Genomic DNA, 17,047 nt, shown 5'->3' on the forward strand with positions numbered 1-17,047 from the left:
CTATAATCTCTGTTTGATTTCTCTGAATTAAAATAATGGACGATATAAGGTATAATAAATCAATGAACTATTTATGAGAAAGTAGTGTGCCTATGAATAGCTAACAATCAACTGGTGGTTATTAGTACATTTGGTCACTAATTTAAAGATATCTTTATTGACTTCTGACCATTGACATCAAGACACATGACTACAAAAAAGCAATCATTAAGAAAACAGCAAAGTTGAGTTGGAATATCATCACTGAGTTTCTAAGCAGATTATTTCTTGTGAATGTAACTGTGTGTCAGAGTCCTCTGATTTTTGTTCCAGATCCATGGGGACAATTAGAAAAATCTTTGGTTTCTAATTAATGCCAGAACCTTCTCCTGGGCTTTTATTTTATGGCACTCTTTCCACACTGATAACCAGAATCCTCTATTGTTATTCACTGAGGGCACCAAAGCTTCCAACTCTTCAACCATTTCTCTTATTTTGTTCCCCACAGGGGGAGTGAATCAGGCCAGACCTCTACTGAGTGTTTTGCCCTTTCTGTCCCAATTTAACCAAATGCTATGCTTAACCTTCAAAGCCCCTTACATGCCCGGGCCCTATCTATCTTGATTAAAAACTACTTACTTTTGGGGCACTTGGCTGGTTCAGTCAGAAGAACATGTGACTCTTGATCTTGGGGTTGTAAGTGAGAGCCCCACGCTGGGTGCAGAGATGACTAAAAGAAAGAAATTAAAAAAATACTTTTGTAAATAATTTATATTCATAGGGTTTTATTCTTTTTCGTAAAAGGGCTCCCAGATGCACACATTTCTTTTTAAAGAATTAGGTAATCTCGGAAGTGGTTTTAGTGTAAGATAATGTTTCTTGAATTTAAAAACTCTTAGGTTCCTTAGAATATACCCACAGACCTCCATTTAAAAAGCTGGTACAGGAACTGGAGGGTATTATGTTGAGTGAAATAAGTCAAACAGAGAAAGACATGTATCATATGATCTCACTGATATGAGGAATTCTTAATTGCAGGAAACAAACTGAGGGTTGCTGGAGTGGGGGGTGGGGTGGGAGGGATGGGGTGGCTGGGTGATAGACATTGGGGAGGGTATGTGCTATGGTGAGCGCTGTGAATTGTGCAAGACTGTTGAATCTCAGATCTGTACCTCTGAAACAAATAATGCAATATATGTTAAGAAAAAAAAAAGAAGAAGAAGAAGAAGGTAGCGGGAGGGGAAGAATGAATCGGGGGAAATCGGAGGGGTAGACGAACCATGAGAGACGATGGACTCTGAAAAACAAACTGAGGGTTCTAGAGGGGAGGGGGGTGGGAGGATGGGTTAGCCTGGTGGTGGGTATTGAGGAGGGCACATTCTGCATGGAGCACTGGGTGTTATGCACACATAATGAATCATGGAACACTACATCTAAAACTAATGATGTAATGTAGGGGATTAACATAAGAATAAAAAAAAAAAAAGCTGGTACAGGGGCGCTGGGTGGCTCAGTCCATTAAGCATCTGCCTTCGGCTCAGGTCGTGATTCCAGGGTCCTGAGAGCGAGCCCCACATTGGGGTCCTTCTCGGTGGGGAGCCTGCTTCTCCCTCTGCTTCTGCCCCTCCCCACTGCTCCTGCTCTCTCTCTCTCTCAAATAAATAAATAAAATCTTAAAAAAAACCCAAAAAACCCCCAAAAACTGGTATAGAAAATCTGACATTTTAGTCAACTTGGATATCCTCAGACTCATCAGGTGAGGCCTTTTCCCACTTAAGCCTCTGCCATGAACATCTCCTTTGGATGCTCCTTCCATCCAGACCTATCTTTTCCCCCTCCCCTGAGGACTTCCTGTCCAGGCCTAGCCTCCCTTCAAGTATATCTGCTCTACTCGACTTCTTCCCAGAGCAGGATTTGCCTTTGCATTTCTTAAAAACCCCAGCAGCACCTCAGTCTCCAACAGGGTGTGCTTTGATCTCTCCCTGCACCTCTGAAAGTAGCACTAATCCATCCCCTGACTATCTCAGACTAGATAATGGGATACTCAGCCAGAGGTAGGATGTTTTTAGCCACAGAATAGCAGCCCTAGTTAATTTGCACGGAATATCTTATTCCGATGTCTCTCTTAGGTAACACTTTCCTTCTAGTGAATGTAAGACTCCTCGAGCAATAATAACTTGCATTTATACAGCCTTATGAACATGAACTCACATAAATCACATTCATTAGTGCCTCTTCCCTTCAGAGGTCCCTTTCCCAGGTGACTAACGCGTCTCCAGCCTGCCTCCCAAGCTCTGCCTCGCCTCTATTATTGGTATAATCGTACTTGACTTTCCCAGGGGAGGCCCACCTGCCCAGTCCTTTTCTTACTCTTCCGTGACTCTCTCACCAATTTAGCTGAGGCCCCTGACTCCCCCTGCCTGTTCTGATGAGCCCTCTGTACCGGCTGCTCCACTTACCTGTGTCTCCTCCAGTTGGAGTCACTCTCTTCTGGGTTTTGTCCAGAGGACTGAGGCCCTCTGTCTCCTGCCCTTCCTATCACTCTCGCATCCTTCGTATAATATTGGCCACCTCATCAAATGAATCGTTAGAGCATAGCATAGTAGTTAGAAGTATAAGCTGGGGTTGACTTCGGCTTGACTGCCAGTGTTCTTAAGAAGTATCCTGTCCTTAAATATTTTAACTAGGGGACAATTAAAAAAAATTCTGTAGGCTTCGGTTTTCTCATTTATGAAATGGATTTAATAATAGCACTTCAAGGAGAAAATAAATGGTAAAGTATTTATCGAAGTGCTTGACACACAGTCCACAGACTTAGTTTTCATTACAGACTTATCCAATAGGATTGCTATTTGATCTCTCTGTGCCAAGAAGAGTGAAATGTCTATACTTTGTACAACATATCCAAAAAGTTTCAAATCTGAAATGTTATACTTTATGCAACATGTTTGATTTACTTTTCATTAGGGATTTTAGTATGACTATCTCTTCTTTAAGTGTTTGAAAATAGAACATCGTTTGCCCCAAGGCTGCATGGGTAGTATTTTTCTACATAGGCTGAAACTCTTAATGAACAAATATTCATCCATTTTACTCATCTTATTGAAGAAATTCTAGGACAGGAACTGTATTTTATTATTACCATCCCCATTTCAAAGATGGGGCAATGAAGGCATTGAGAAAAAAGGTAATATGCCTGAGGTCACAGAATAACTAAGTGGGGAGATAAGGTATAAGCCTAGACTTAGTTTGCTCTTTTTATAATTTTGTATCAATATTTTTAAAAATGCACCAAAAAACCTAATCAGAATCTTCTGAATAGCAATCATGTGCTGAAAGATGGTGTATTCTTTTTGCATAAAAGATTTTCTGCATTACAGCAGGGGGCCCTACCCTGATGTGTCAGGAGGAAGAAGAAAATTCATTTCTTATACCAGCCTGTCAGCTGCCCTTTATGATTGAACCATATACCATTAGACAATCACAAACAGTGACAAGAGCTTTTGCTCTGTAGCGATTCTCATGTTTGAATTGGTTTGCTGAAATGCTGCACTGTGCTGCATTACTGGAAAAACACTACAAAGAACAGATGTGCAGTACCATGCAGTATTTATCATTTAGATGTTTAATCTGGGTGTTTTAAATACTACTCCGATTTTGTTACACTTGAAGTGTTTTTTTTTTTTTAAGAGCCATGTTAAAAGCACAATAAATGATATATTTTTATGGATTAAGTAAATCCTTCATGTTGACATAATCACATCCTGAAAGTGACCGAAAATAAAAATATTCCCAATTTTCATATATACATAATTTTGATGGTGTATTTGTAGCAATTTTATCAGAGTAAATTCACATCCTCTGTAGCTGGTATAATTCTTATACCTACCTTAGGGGAGACTTCTGTAGAAACACAGAAGATCTGTGCTCTGGTATTAACTCCCAGTAGATTACAAAAAGTAATCAGAACCAAATGGAAGATATACTGTCCATCATATATTTTCAGGCTTGAAGTAGTATTTTTTTCCCTGCATACTAAAGCAAGTAGGGACCTTTTACATTATCTCTGGTCCCTTTACAACTCCTTGAGTAAGTGTATTGCAAATAAGCACATTTATCATTGAAGACTGTTAGTAAAGAATATGGTATTTATTCAGATGATTCAGAGACACAGCATTTGAAGGGTTTTTAAATTGCTTATTTGGTTTAGAGCCATATTCACTTCTTGACTAAGATATTGTTAAGTGATGAAAGTTAGAAAGCTTATCATTTCACTGATCTCTGTCATAGTCAATGAAAATATTAATTTTAAAGAATTAAAATGTAGGAATAGGCTATATGAATTTTAATAATGTTTCATGTTTAAATTATTAGAAAATTTAATAGAACATATACTCCTAAGGTTAATTTTAAAGACATTGCATTTCTTGAGTCAACATGAACACTATGAAGAGATTTCAGGATGAAAAATTAGTACAGAACAAAGCCCACTGTGGAGAATCACTAAGCACCAGCTATGATAATAGCCTATTACAAGGCACCTGGTTATACCATGGATTTGATCACGGAGGTCAGATCATGTTCTCTGTGTACATAGTGATGCGTGGTGCATCCCTTTTCTTATAACTTGGAAAGCATACAATGAGGGGGTTCTGTGTGTCCTCTGGCTCCTGCATTATAACAGGACTCTAACGTAGTAAGGCCATTAAGACATTTATGAATGCATCAATGGAGACTTAGCTGGAGGTTGCAAAATGCCTGTGGATGGAAAATTCATGCTTGCATATTTATTTATTTATTTAGGATTTTATCCTTACTGCCATAGGATATGGAGTGGCTTCCATACTTAGAGCAATGAAGTAAATATATCAAAACAAATATTAGCCTTTCAGACAAACATTTTCTCATTAGTCTTCTCTCTGTGAAGAGAATGAGGTTAAAAATGGTTTGAAGTTTCTTAAGTCATTATGTTCTGTGGCTTTTCTAAAATTAGAGTGTCATGTTTTCAGTAACTGTGTTTGTATTTACATAATTTTATTAATTTTTATTACAGTTCAAAGCATACAACCATTTTACCAATTGCCTTTTTGTAATTAGAATGTTATATCTTCACTTTATTTTGGCTCTCAGTGAATACAGTAGCATCACATTTCATTAGCAAATACAGAACGGTATTTCCTGATGTAATTAGACAAGTGTATTTGGTGTTTAACATGATTTTCATCTTCATTAGAGAGAGATATGAAACTTATGAGTCTCTTTTATCACTTAGAAAATTCGTCTGTCTTGAAAGAAAATCTCTGTGTATTTTTTATTATTCCTGTTTGATTTTGTGAGGCAACACGTCACCTGGATCTGTGGATGTAGCAAATTATCTTAGTTTGTCTGGTGGAAGAAGACAAGAGGGTGTGTGTGTGTAAGACAGAAAGGACCATGCTTGGAAAAGGTAACATAAAAATGATTGTTTTGCTCAAATTGAGGAAGATTTGTCATTAGACTTGCATATTTGACTGAGACCTTTCTCTTGAATTAAAGACTATTTTTAAAAAATTTTATTATGTTATGTTAATCACCATACATTACATCATTAGTTTTTGATGTAGTGTTCCATGATTCATTGTTTGTGCATAACACCCAGTGCTCCATTCAGTAGATGCCCTCTTTAATACCCATCACCAGGCTGACCCAACCCCCCACCCCCCTCCCCTCTAGAACCCTCAGTTTGTTTCTCTCCTACACTGTTGGTGGGAATGCAAGCTGGTGCAGCCACTCTGGAAAACAGTACGGAGGTTTTTCAAAAAGTTGAAAATAGAGCTACCATATGACCCAGCAATTGCACTACTGGGTATTTACCCCAAAGATACAAATGTAGGAATTAAAGACTATTTTTGAATGTGCCAGCATTTGAAGCATTAGGTACTTGGTTACCTATGGCCCACTTTGTGGAGATCGAGGGAGGTTTCCGGTTAAATAGAAGAACATGATGCACTAGTGGACAAACTATTATTTAAGGACACTGGAGAAGCAGATTCTGTAACAGCCATTTATCACTATATCTCCTTCTTCTACTAGAATCAGAAATTATTTATTCATTCTATCTTACCGTGCTATAGAGTCAACAACGAATATAGGGTTTTGAGGCACTTGAAGCTTTTTTCTTTCTTTCTTTTTTTAACAAAAAAGTCACCTAATCATGTTGATTCTTTCCTCCTCCCCTTTCATTGGTAAAAATACAATTTGTATATTTCTATATATATCGCCACTGTGTGGCCAGTTTTAATTTGGCTTTTATTTCTATACAATATTGTCTTTCATGAAAATGTCACTAGCAATGGTGTGGACGTACAAATTTTATAGGATTAGGTACTAGTTGTGATAATATAAATTGGTATTTGGAAGTACATAGAGGTTGAATACCTGTGACATTTTTCATCTAGAAAGTTATTTATGACATTTACTTGAATTTAGGATAGTTCTTTTTGGTGAGGTCTTCTCTGCAGTGGTTTTGAATTAAATTCTTAGTTCAGTGGAACAGGTAGATATCAGTGGACCTTTGTGACTATCTCAAAAATTCAGCATGAAAGGATCAAATATGCTTTTTCTGTTTGTCATATATGTCTTTTAAAATATTATTCATTAGGATGCCTGGGTGGCTCAGACGTTAAGCGTCTGCCTTCAGCTCAGGTCATGATCCTAGGGTCCTGGGATCGAGTCCCACATCGAGCTCCCTGCTCTGCGGGAAACCTGCTTCTCCCTCTCCCACTCCCCCTGCTTGTGTTCCTGCTCTCGCTCTCTCTCTGTCAAATAAATAAAAATAACATCTTAAAAAAAATATTATTCATTATACTGTATTTCCTCAAGGGATTTGAATTAATTTATCAAAAAAGGCAAAATACAAAATATTAAAAAAATAGGATTAAGGAAAATCAGAAGTAGAATAAGTGTCAAGATGAGAAACAAAACAGGACACAGGTGAACTGGCTGTGCTCTGTAGTCCTAAAGGAAATTTCTCCCATAGAGCTGCATATGAGAAGGTCCTGAAGAGCGTTCTCAACAATGTTCCTATCGTCAATACAAGGAAGCATTTCCAAAAACAAAGCTTTTTTCCTTTCCATTAATTTGAATGAAAGCTAAAGGCAGATGATGAAAGAAGAGTTTAGTATAAGCAACTCCATAAGGGGTCTTGACAATATGGTAGTAATGAGAGTGTTTGGATATCTACCTCAGTCCCTCTAGAGGAATGGATCATAGCAAGCCCTTTAAATTCTTCTCCCATGGATGGTAGGCAGTTGGAGGCTACATCTCCGGTGAGCTACACTGTGTTGCTCATTGAGGTTATGAGTGCTCGTGGTGCTATGAGTGCATACCACATAACCACAGTCCCTTTATGAGCACGTAGTTCCTTGTATAACCATTTCCTGCCATGTCGTGTGACCTGGCTATTCCAGCCACAGCCAGAGTTGGGCCTGCAATCGGTGCTAAGACCCAGGTCAGCATGTGAGTGGCCTGGGAAGATCTCTCCTTCCATTGTGGTGCTCTAATCTGGATATGGACTGATTATGGAAATGGCATCTTTGCTCCTAGGGAGCGGGACTTTCAAATAAAGGAAAAGATGGAGACCAACAGCATGGCCCTGGGGAAGTGAAGACATACCCTGAATGGAGACAAGCAAAAGCCCTGAGCTAGAGAGAGAGGAGGAGAGGGAAACCGAGGCACACAAATGGCAGACTCCGGGCACTGCCGTTGAGCTTCTGACATTGTAGTGGAATCATAAGTGCTGTTCAGCTTCTTCTAAAGTCTTGCTTGGGGGATTTTTTCTGCTTCCTTACTCACTTGAGTATCCTTATAATAAAGGCCATTATACAAGGTAATCTGCATATTTTGTTCTTTGTAACTGAAAAGAGCCAAACAGAAGGGTTGACCCATGTAATCTGGAGATTAAATGACAGGATAGTTTATTATTCTTCTATAGAAATTAAAGATTCTAAGAAAATGCTTACCAGGATGAGTCATATATGTTTATGTCTTCTTGTCATTAGTGATAGAAACAAAGCATCTAAAATTTCTTCTTGGCATAATTATAAGTAACACCTATTGAAGATTATTGAGGCTTATGTTTTTGTTAAATCCATAAAACATCTAAGAATTATACATAGAAACCTGGTAATGCATTTGTTTCAATAATAACTCTGGGATTAGAAGTTGTGATGTTTTAAAATAGCACAACATCTCTTAATACAGTGGTGTAAATGTTAGAGAGCACTAACCAGACCTCTGGAAAGTAAGGTCTTCTATGATTTAGCATGTAGGGGGCTGATATCTTTGATTATAATCAGAACACACAGGTGGACTGCATTTACTGTGTTACATTTGTGTTTTGGAGAAACAATGTCATGGTCCAATTACCTATCCATTTCCAACAAGAGGAATATGAAATCTGGGACTTCTGAGCCCTCTTATTGTCTCTTCCTACTGTAAAATCAGAATATCGAGTTACAGTGAGGTGATTCTAATGAAGCAAAGTACATTCATTCTTTAGCCCCTTGCAGAGCACTCTGCTAATGTGGTCTCTTTTCTTTAATGTTTCAACACAAATAGGCGATGACCTTTCTAATGAAACATAAAGCCTACAATATGCAACCTTATTAATATATTCTAATGTAACTAGGTCACACCAAAGGCTTGTTAAGTTTACAATGTCGACTTTTGCCTTTACTGGAATTTCTAGTTATACCATAAGTGCGTCACCCCTCACTGTGTCACTGTAATCCTACTCCAAATAAATAGGAGTCTATTAAATAAAACTTCTAAATGTTATCACCCTGTAAAATATATTAGAGTGTTTGATGATTAAAAAATCATGAAAGATAGTTAAGAGTAATAAATTAAGTTTTACACATTACTAATAGCCATGCTATATATTATCATTTATGTATTTAAAGACTATTATATGTATTCTTTCCTTTTTTAAATTTTTTATTTGAGAGAGAGTGAGAGCAAGAGAGATCACAGAGGGAGAGGAAGAAGCAGACTCGCTGCTGAGCAAGGAGCCCGATGTAGGGCTCGATCCCAGGACCCTGAGACCATGACCTGAGCTGAAGGCAGACGCTTAACCGACTGAGCCACCCAGGGGACCCTATTATATATATTCTTAAAGAGACAGAATTTGATAAATGAATGAAATAGTTCCACATTTAATGGTGTTTTGTAGTTGTCCTCATTAAATGGTTTCCTTATTAGGAATAATTTGTTGTTTAGAGCTGCTTTAGGGATGTTGCCCTCCTAAATAAACATCCACAGGGCCAATGTCCTGTAGTGACCACACTTGTCTGTTTGTTGAGCTGCTTGTTGAAAACTGACATTTCAGAGGCGCCCCCCAGTTCTTCTGAAAAAGTACTAACCATCTGCACTACATAGGATTGTCATAAGTAGATATGAAATCACCCAATGACCTCTTAACGTAGAGTTACTATTTTGCATGAGCAAGTATGGGGAGAAGGAAATCAAAGCCCTTTGACTTGCAAGCATATCACTTTTTTCTCTTCTCTGGCTACACATGGCCACTCCTAAGCCCAAGTTTCTGGAACTGCTGCACCCGCAGGACCCTGACTGGCCAATGGCTCTCTAGAGATAGGCGGTTGCTTACTTTCCGTGTGGAATTCACGTAACACAGGTAACTGTCTTGCCAGAACGAAACGGAGGCCACGGAAGTTATTGAAGGTGTGCGATGAGCTCCCGCCTGGTGAAGCGGGTGGCAGAGGAGATCCCGGAGGGGCCTCAGAGGGAGCGGGGCGCGGGTCGGGGGGCGGGGGGGGAGGCTCGGCGGAGGCGGCACACTCGGCCGGGCTCCGGGCAGGCGAATCTGGGCTGGCTTCGCTACAGTCGGCCACCTCCGGGGGACGTTGCTGCGGGCACATCAGCATCTCTCAATGCACTGAAGAGGAAGGGCGAGGCGGACAGCAGGGAAGGAAACCCAGCGGAAAAACGTATAAAAAATTCGCCACCTAAATTAGCTGAACCTCTTGTCGCCCAAACGGACGATTTCATCTGAACGTGAATCCCGGGCTGCTGCTTCAAGTGCCTGGAGGAATCGCACCACGTCATCCACAAGGTAATCAGGAAGCATGCATAGATGGTCACGTAGGAACAAAACTCTGGAAACTTGTCTCCAGAAAAACATTAGAAGGTCCGCATATGTCAGTGAATTAGAGTCTGTTTTCTTCTAACAGCTGCTATTTTGGGAATTCCTCGGAGGATGTTGAAAGAGCAAGTTTTGTATATTGAGGTGGCTGCTCCATTGTGGCGGACAGTTGAAACCAGAGTAGGCTATTGAGGGGAGCTAACGGTTTTGGCACTGGTTTTGGGTGTTAAGTATCAACTAACATGTTTATGCCCGCCCTTCAGATGTCCACATACAAAGACCCCTTTCTCTCCCTTCTGGCAAGAATCCAGGCCAATCTTGGAATGCTTAGTCCCCCGCCCATCATTAAGGGCACCGTGTTAATCGTGGGGCTTCGTCTGAGAAGCACCCTGGAAAAGAATGCTCACTGACCCACAACATCCACATTTCCGCTGCTGTGGAAATTGCATGCACATGAACATGGGGTTCTGAAGCAGAACTAAGAAACAATCAAGTTCAAGTTCACTTAAAACTACCTAGAGATTTAATATTTTATCCAGGCTAATGGATAGGTCATTGAATTGTTGCAACCAGTTAAAAAAAATTTGTGTTCTATTAGGAATGTATGATATATGTATATCCATGATATATATATCAGATTCTTTCTCACCGTTACTTCCACGAAGAACATAGATACCACATATTTTATTCAGTGAGTTGTAGACCAGTCTTAGGCTGCTGAAAAGATGTTCGCTTGATCTGAAATAATATCTTCAAATTGGGTTTGATAAATAGGATGATAAGCAGGTAGGCAGAGGAAACATTACATCCTTCCTGATAGCTTTAAGTCCAGGACTAGAACTGTGCCGGTGTAACTAAAACAAAACAAAACAAAACAAAACAAAACAAAACAAAACAAAACATTATTTTCTTCTGTGATCTATTTGGCATTAAAATTATCTTGATAGGCTGTAGGCTTTGCTGAGACTGAAGATTTTAATGAGTTGTACGTTTCTGAATTTATTAATATAAAATCTATTATCAATGGAGAAGAGAAACTTGAATCATTCTTCTGGTAAACAATTTGCAAGGTATTTTTTGGAAAATATAGAAGAAAGGAGTAAATAGTATCTTTTGTGAATATTGCCAGTTGGTACTTTCAACTTGTTTGGGGGAAGGAGTTAAACACAATCTCACATCTAAATTTTTATGGATTTTTATATTATATAAATGATTACTTATTTACTCAAAATTGTGACTTATTTAGGTTACATATAGAGCATTATAGCTTTTCTCAGATGCTTAATTGTTTTTGATTCAAAACTGAGTCTTGACAACTACCGTTCTGTTCTGTCTCTATGAGTTTTGTTTTGTTTTCTTTTGTTTGTTCATTTGTTTTGTTTTTTAGATTGCACACGTAAGTGAAATCATATGGCCTTTGTCTTTCTCTGTCTGACTTCTTTCACTTAGTATAATATACTCAAGTTTCATCCATGTTGTTGAAAATGGCGGGATTTTGTTTTTTTATGGCTGAGTAGTATTCCATTGTGTATGTATAATGATAAATTTAATTTATTATAAATTACAATAATTATAATATTACATTATATAATATATCTTACATATTATTATATATTACATCTTTATCCCTTCATCCATCACAGATGGTATCTAGACTTATTGTGCTAATCAATCACATTGTATGCAAATATCAAATCATTATGCTGTACACCTGAAGCTAATATAATATTATATGTCAATTTCACCTCATTAAAAAATATGAGTCTTGAATCTTTAGAAAAGCAGAGAAATTCTCCCCTACATGCCAAATATTTTACATATTTATGCTAATTTTCATTCTTTCTTTCAAGATATTAGTGTAAGCAAAGAATAGTGAGAACTAGACTAATTTGTTTACTTCTTTAAAAAACCCTCACACATTAGTTTTATTTATTACTTCCCCAGTTACTTTGCCAGCATAGTGTCTGGTGTCTTTTTCAGGCTAGCCCAGGCATGATTCTTCACCCTTCAGGCTGGAACTGTGGTTTTAAAAATCCTTGGCGACAAGGCCTGAGATCCTTGCCGGGTGGGACATCTGTCCTGCTTAGTACCGTATGCCTGGCACATAGCTGGCACCCAGTAAATAATTTTTGAATAAATAATTGGAGAAAGACCCAAAGACCTTAGTGATTTATGTGAGTGCGGGAGGAAACATCAGGCCCCGCCCCTGGTCCCGTGTGCTCTGCAGACACCACAGCGTTTGACAGGCTTACAGCCTGGATGAGGTTCACTTAGGTTTCATGACAACAGGCTACAGCTTCTGGGTCCTTGGAGACCAGGCCGCTGTCATGCTTTGTGCCATTGTTGGGAGTAGTCAAACTCACCCAGCCTCACGTCCCTGCTCTCACTGTGGAAGGTGAATGATTTCTACTGCAGAGAACGGGAGAGCAGGGGAGGGGAGGGAGGGTAGATGTCTCCATTGTTTGTTTTCAGTATCCTCTTCCCCATTCACCTCCGTGTCCCCTCTCTGACCCACCCCCCATTGACTCTAAGGTGACACGCCACCTCTCTTTGATATTTCTCTCCCTTCTACTTTAGTCACTATTCACTGTTTAATCCTCTGCTGTTTCCATAGTCTTATTACTCCTTTGGCATTACTTTAGATTTTTTGCTTCAACTCTGAGATTTCAACATCCCATTTTCTGACAGTAGGTAATCCATCATTTTTTCCTTCCTCACTGACTGCATTTCTTCTGCAGCCCGAGAAGGACCTTCAGTTCCTTGAACCCCTTACGTTCTCACTTTTCTCTCTTTTCTTCCTTACTTAACTTAGATTCTGTACTCTATCCCTTTAATTATTCTCTTGCCTTCAGCCTTTATCCCCTCGCCCCATTGCCCCATACACCTGCAGAACCCAGCCCCGGTTCAGTCCAGCTCTTGGTCTCCTCCAATCCTACACCAGGCTGCTGTGCCCTACGAGAAGAAGACCACTTGACAAACCAGAAATTTAGCCATCAACCTTGACCGCTCTTTTCCCATTCTCCCCTCTTTCCCACCCCCGCCCGCCCCAGGTTCTGTGCTTCTTCCCTAAATACCTCTGAAATTTGTCCTAGTCTCATTTTGCTCACTGCCGTGCCCCTAGACCAGGCTACTATTACTTTTCACCCACATAGCTGTGCTAGTTACCTGGTCTTGCTGTCCTCACTCTTGTCTTCCTACTAGCCAGGCTCCACACAGCAGTTATAATGTTCTTTACACATTTCGAATATGATCAAGAAATTTCACTTCTAATACCATTTAATGGCTCCTTGGTTAAAGGCAGAATCCAAAGTTTTAAAGATGGTGTGTCCCTGTGTGATCTGGCTCCTATCCATAGCTCCAATTTTCCCTCCTTCCTCTTGCCTCCCTTCCCTCCACCTCCAGAAATGCTTTTTTTTTTTTTTTAAATGTTATCTATTTCTTCACTTTTATCTTCTCCACTACCACCACCAAAACCAAATGGGGTCTTGGAGTTTCCTTTCCCCAAAAAGGTGCTACCTTATTCCCAGGCAGATGAGGGAGGATGGGTTCTCCCTCCCCCAGCTTGGAGCCAGGGAGGGGAAGTGACACGTGGTGATGGACAGATGGAAGTCAGGATAGATGACAGGAAGGGCACGAGAAAGTGGGATCAGGAAAGGGCTACTCCAAGCAAAGCCCCACTCCTTCCAGTCTTGCGCCTGGGGGTAGGCGAGGTATGACTGACCATCAGGGCCAGGGCGGTGCCTAGGAGGCCACAACCCTTTGTGGGGTAGTCCAACAAACATCGTGGATCCTCAGCACCGCTGGTGCCTGGAGTTTCAAGGCTGCTGTGGCCACAGACACCTCTTGGTCCTCTTGGCCTTGGCTCCCCAGCAAGCCAATAGTGGCAGGAAGGGGTAGCCCGGGAAAGTGGCCCCTGCCCTGGGAGACTCACAGGCTGTACAGGAGAGTAGCCAGCCTGGGGTGGAGGCAGCTGGACCTGAGGCGTGGCTGACCCACACGTCACAGATGCTCTTACTGGGGGCATCCCCTGGAAGAGGGCATCTAGACCCCAGAGCAGCCCTGGGGCTCATGGGCTTCTGGGGTCACCCTCCAGTAGGCTGGGTTGGTTGAAAGTGGGCACTGGGGACAGGGTGTGGGTGGTAGTGGAGCCAAGGACATTACCACATTGGGGGTGTAGGTGGGCAGTAGGAGGTGGACACCGGCCCCCTAGGTGAGGCCCTGTGACTCCTGCTAGACAGTCCCCCAGGCTCTGGGGTATCCTGCGGTAAGTAGAGGGGCCAGGCTCTGTGCTCAGGGGAGAGGGGTGGGGGTGAGGTCCTGCTGGTTCCCCCCGAGAAGTCTCCCCCTCTGCTCTCCTGTGCCGGGGAGAGACAGAGAGGCCACAAAGTCCTCTCAGAGGGCAGGGGTGGAGCGGGCACCACCTCCTCCCGACCTGGGCTGCTCCTGGTGCCCCCATCCTAAGGTCCCCTAGCAGAGACTTTAGGCTGAGGCCCTCCCTGGGCAGCGGCTGGGCAATGGGCCGCCAGTGGGGCCAGCCGGGCAGCACGCAGGGGCCCAGGTCCTTGGCGAAGGCTCCCCTTGCGCCCCTGCCTTGCCAGCATCAGCACAGGGCCGTGTTCCGCAGCCGCGGTGTGGAGCCAGGGACCCGGCTCACGGCGACCGGCCGCCCACAAGTTGCCCTTGGCCTGGGGCTTCGCAGGGTTTTTTGGCACCTGTGGCAGCATCAGAAGCAGAGGTTGGAGGAGAGGTGGTGGCAGATGGAATCCTTCCAACCCTCGTGGTTGTCCCTGAAATTGGGGACAGGGGCCTGGACCCTACAGATGACCTGGGCCAGTCTTAGCCTGCGGGAGGGTTCAGCCTGGATCACCAAAGCAATCATGGCCAAGTAGGTGTGGGGGTCTTTGCATATTGCAGGTATCTCTTTTTTACTCCCTGGGGGCCGGGAGGATGATTCTGACAGACTTGGAAGCCCCAGGCGTGGGTTGCTGCAGGGCCCCCTGAAGGGGAGGCAGGCAAGGTGCGCAGGGGCTGGCCTCCGAGGGCAGGGGGCAAGGCCATGGAGCAGGGCCCTGGAGCACTGTGGGGATACAGGGCTGGAGGCCTGAGGGTGCCTCAAGTGCTTTTCAGTTCTGCAAATGCGCCATGCATTCTCTTCCCTTTGGGAATTCTCTGTCTTTCACCCTCCTCTTTACCCTCTCACCTCCATCTTGATTTCTCCGGGTGACCTCCTACTCATCTTTCCAGTTTTTGTTTACTGCTTCAGGGAATTCTCTGAGATTCCCTCTCCCTCCAAAAATATCTGACTTGTGCACACTATAGCTCCTCTAGGCTAATACTTAGAATACTGTATTTTAATTGCTTATTCATCTGTATCTCCCACTATTTCATGAAATCCACGAGGGCAAAGGCTCTATCTGCCTTGTTCATTGTTGTGCTCCCAGTGCTTAGGACTACGCTTGGACTATACCAAGTGTTAATCATTATTTGTAGCAGAGAGTATAGAGTGATGGTAAGGAAATGAACAGGAACCAAACTGCCTGGGTTCAAATTCTGAGGCTGCCAATTACTTGCTGTATAATCTTGGATAAGTTAGTCAACTCTCTATATTCAGCTTTCTTATCTGTGACACAGAGATTGTAATAGTGCTCACCCGATGTGGTGGTTGTGAGCACTGAATTGATACACAGAAAGTATTCAGAACAACACCTGGCAGTAAACACCCAACTGACTCCTTATTTGTCAACATATTGGATGTGGCCATTAGTAAATAATAGGAGTCTTATCTACTTGTCTGTCACCTATCCATCTATATCTAGAGATGTATCTTTAGCTGGAAATGGCCATATCTTTACACACTTTCATGAACCAGTTGTGAGTGTTAAATTGAAACCATGACTCAGTTTGTCGAACACTTTCCCCATTTGAATAACATAAACATGCCCTTCTTTACGTTGACCTGTGTTGTTTCATCTTTTTTTCCGGTCTGTTCTTACAGTGATCTCACCCAGCACCACCAGCAGTGAATTCAGCTATCACGCTGGCCATGGCTGCCTTTATATCCATCTCTAAAACCTGGCATTATCAGACTCACTGAATTTTCAAATTAGAGCTTTCCTTAATTTTTAGAGGCTTGAAATGGTCCTTCATCTACACAGTGTGACCTGAGGCGGAGGCGGTCACACCCTTTTTTCCAAGGAGAAGGAGATTTCCAACCATCTTTTATAAGTAGGAAAATAGAAGCTTAGAAAGGCCTAGTTATTTGCCTGGAGACACATCTCAGTTAATACTAAAACCAGGATAGAGAACCAGCATTCTGTGGCTCTCTTGAAATCACAGTAAAACATTACAATATATTATTAGGAAAAAAACCCCTCAAGTGTGGGAACAGAAAATGTGGTATTCTTTTTGAAACTATAACCATGAATTTATGCTACACTGTTCCAATTTTCTCATATGGTGAAAAGAATTGATAAACAGAGGTCCTTCAGTGTGCATATGTATGTCTGTACATACACGTATGTCTCCCTCTTCCTCTCCCTCTCTTTCCCTACCCCCATCTATCTATAGATATATATAGTATATTGCCTATGCAAATAAAATGAAGCATTGGGTTAGATAACAGTTGCTAGTTCTTCTAGTTGCTTTGGGGCCAGACATTTGCTCAATTTTTACTTTATCTCTTTGGAGAGTGAGGTGAAAATCTTTCATCTGTGTCCTCGATGGCCTGCAGTCTTAAATCCTAGGTTCTGCTATGTGAGCAGCACTCCTTTCCTTCTTTCCTTTATACCCTGTCAATCTTCTGCTATGATGAGTCCCCCATCCCAGAGGATGCTGCTTCCTAACTGCTTTCTCATTAGTCTTTGGCAATCTAGCTTCTGGTCTTTTCACTGGACGTCTTCTGGCATTTTCTTAGCTGTGATTCACCTT

General features: G+C 41.8%; 1 pseudogene; it reads right to left on the reverse strand.

Annotated features, from left to right (window-relative positions):
• Positions 1–13,935: 13,935 nt before the first annotated feature.
• Positions 13,936–16,183, reverse strand: LOC110583549 (annotated as a pseudogene).
• Positions 16,184–17,047: the final 864 nt, after the last annotated feature.

Source organism: Neomonachus schauinslandi, chromosome 8 (genome assembly GCF_002201575.2).
Source record: "Neomonachus schauinslandi chromosome 8, ASM220157v2, whole genome shotgun sequence".
In the NCBI taxonomy this organism is placed as follows: domain Eukaryota; kingdom Metazoa; phylum Chordata; class Mammalia; order Carnivora; family Phocidae; genus Neomonachus; species Neomonachus schauinslandi.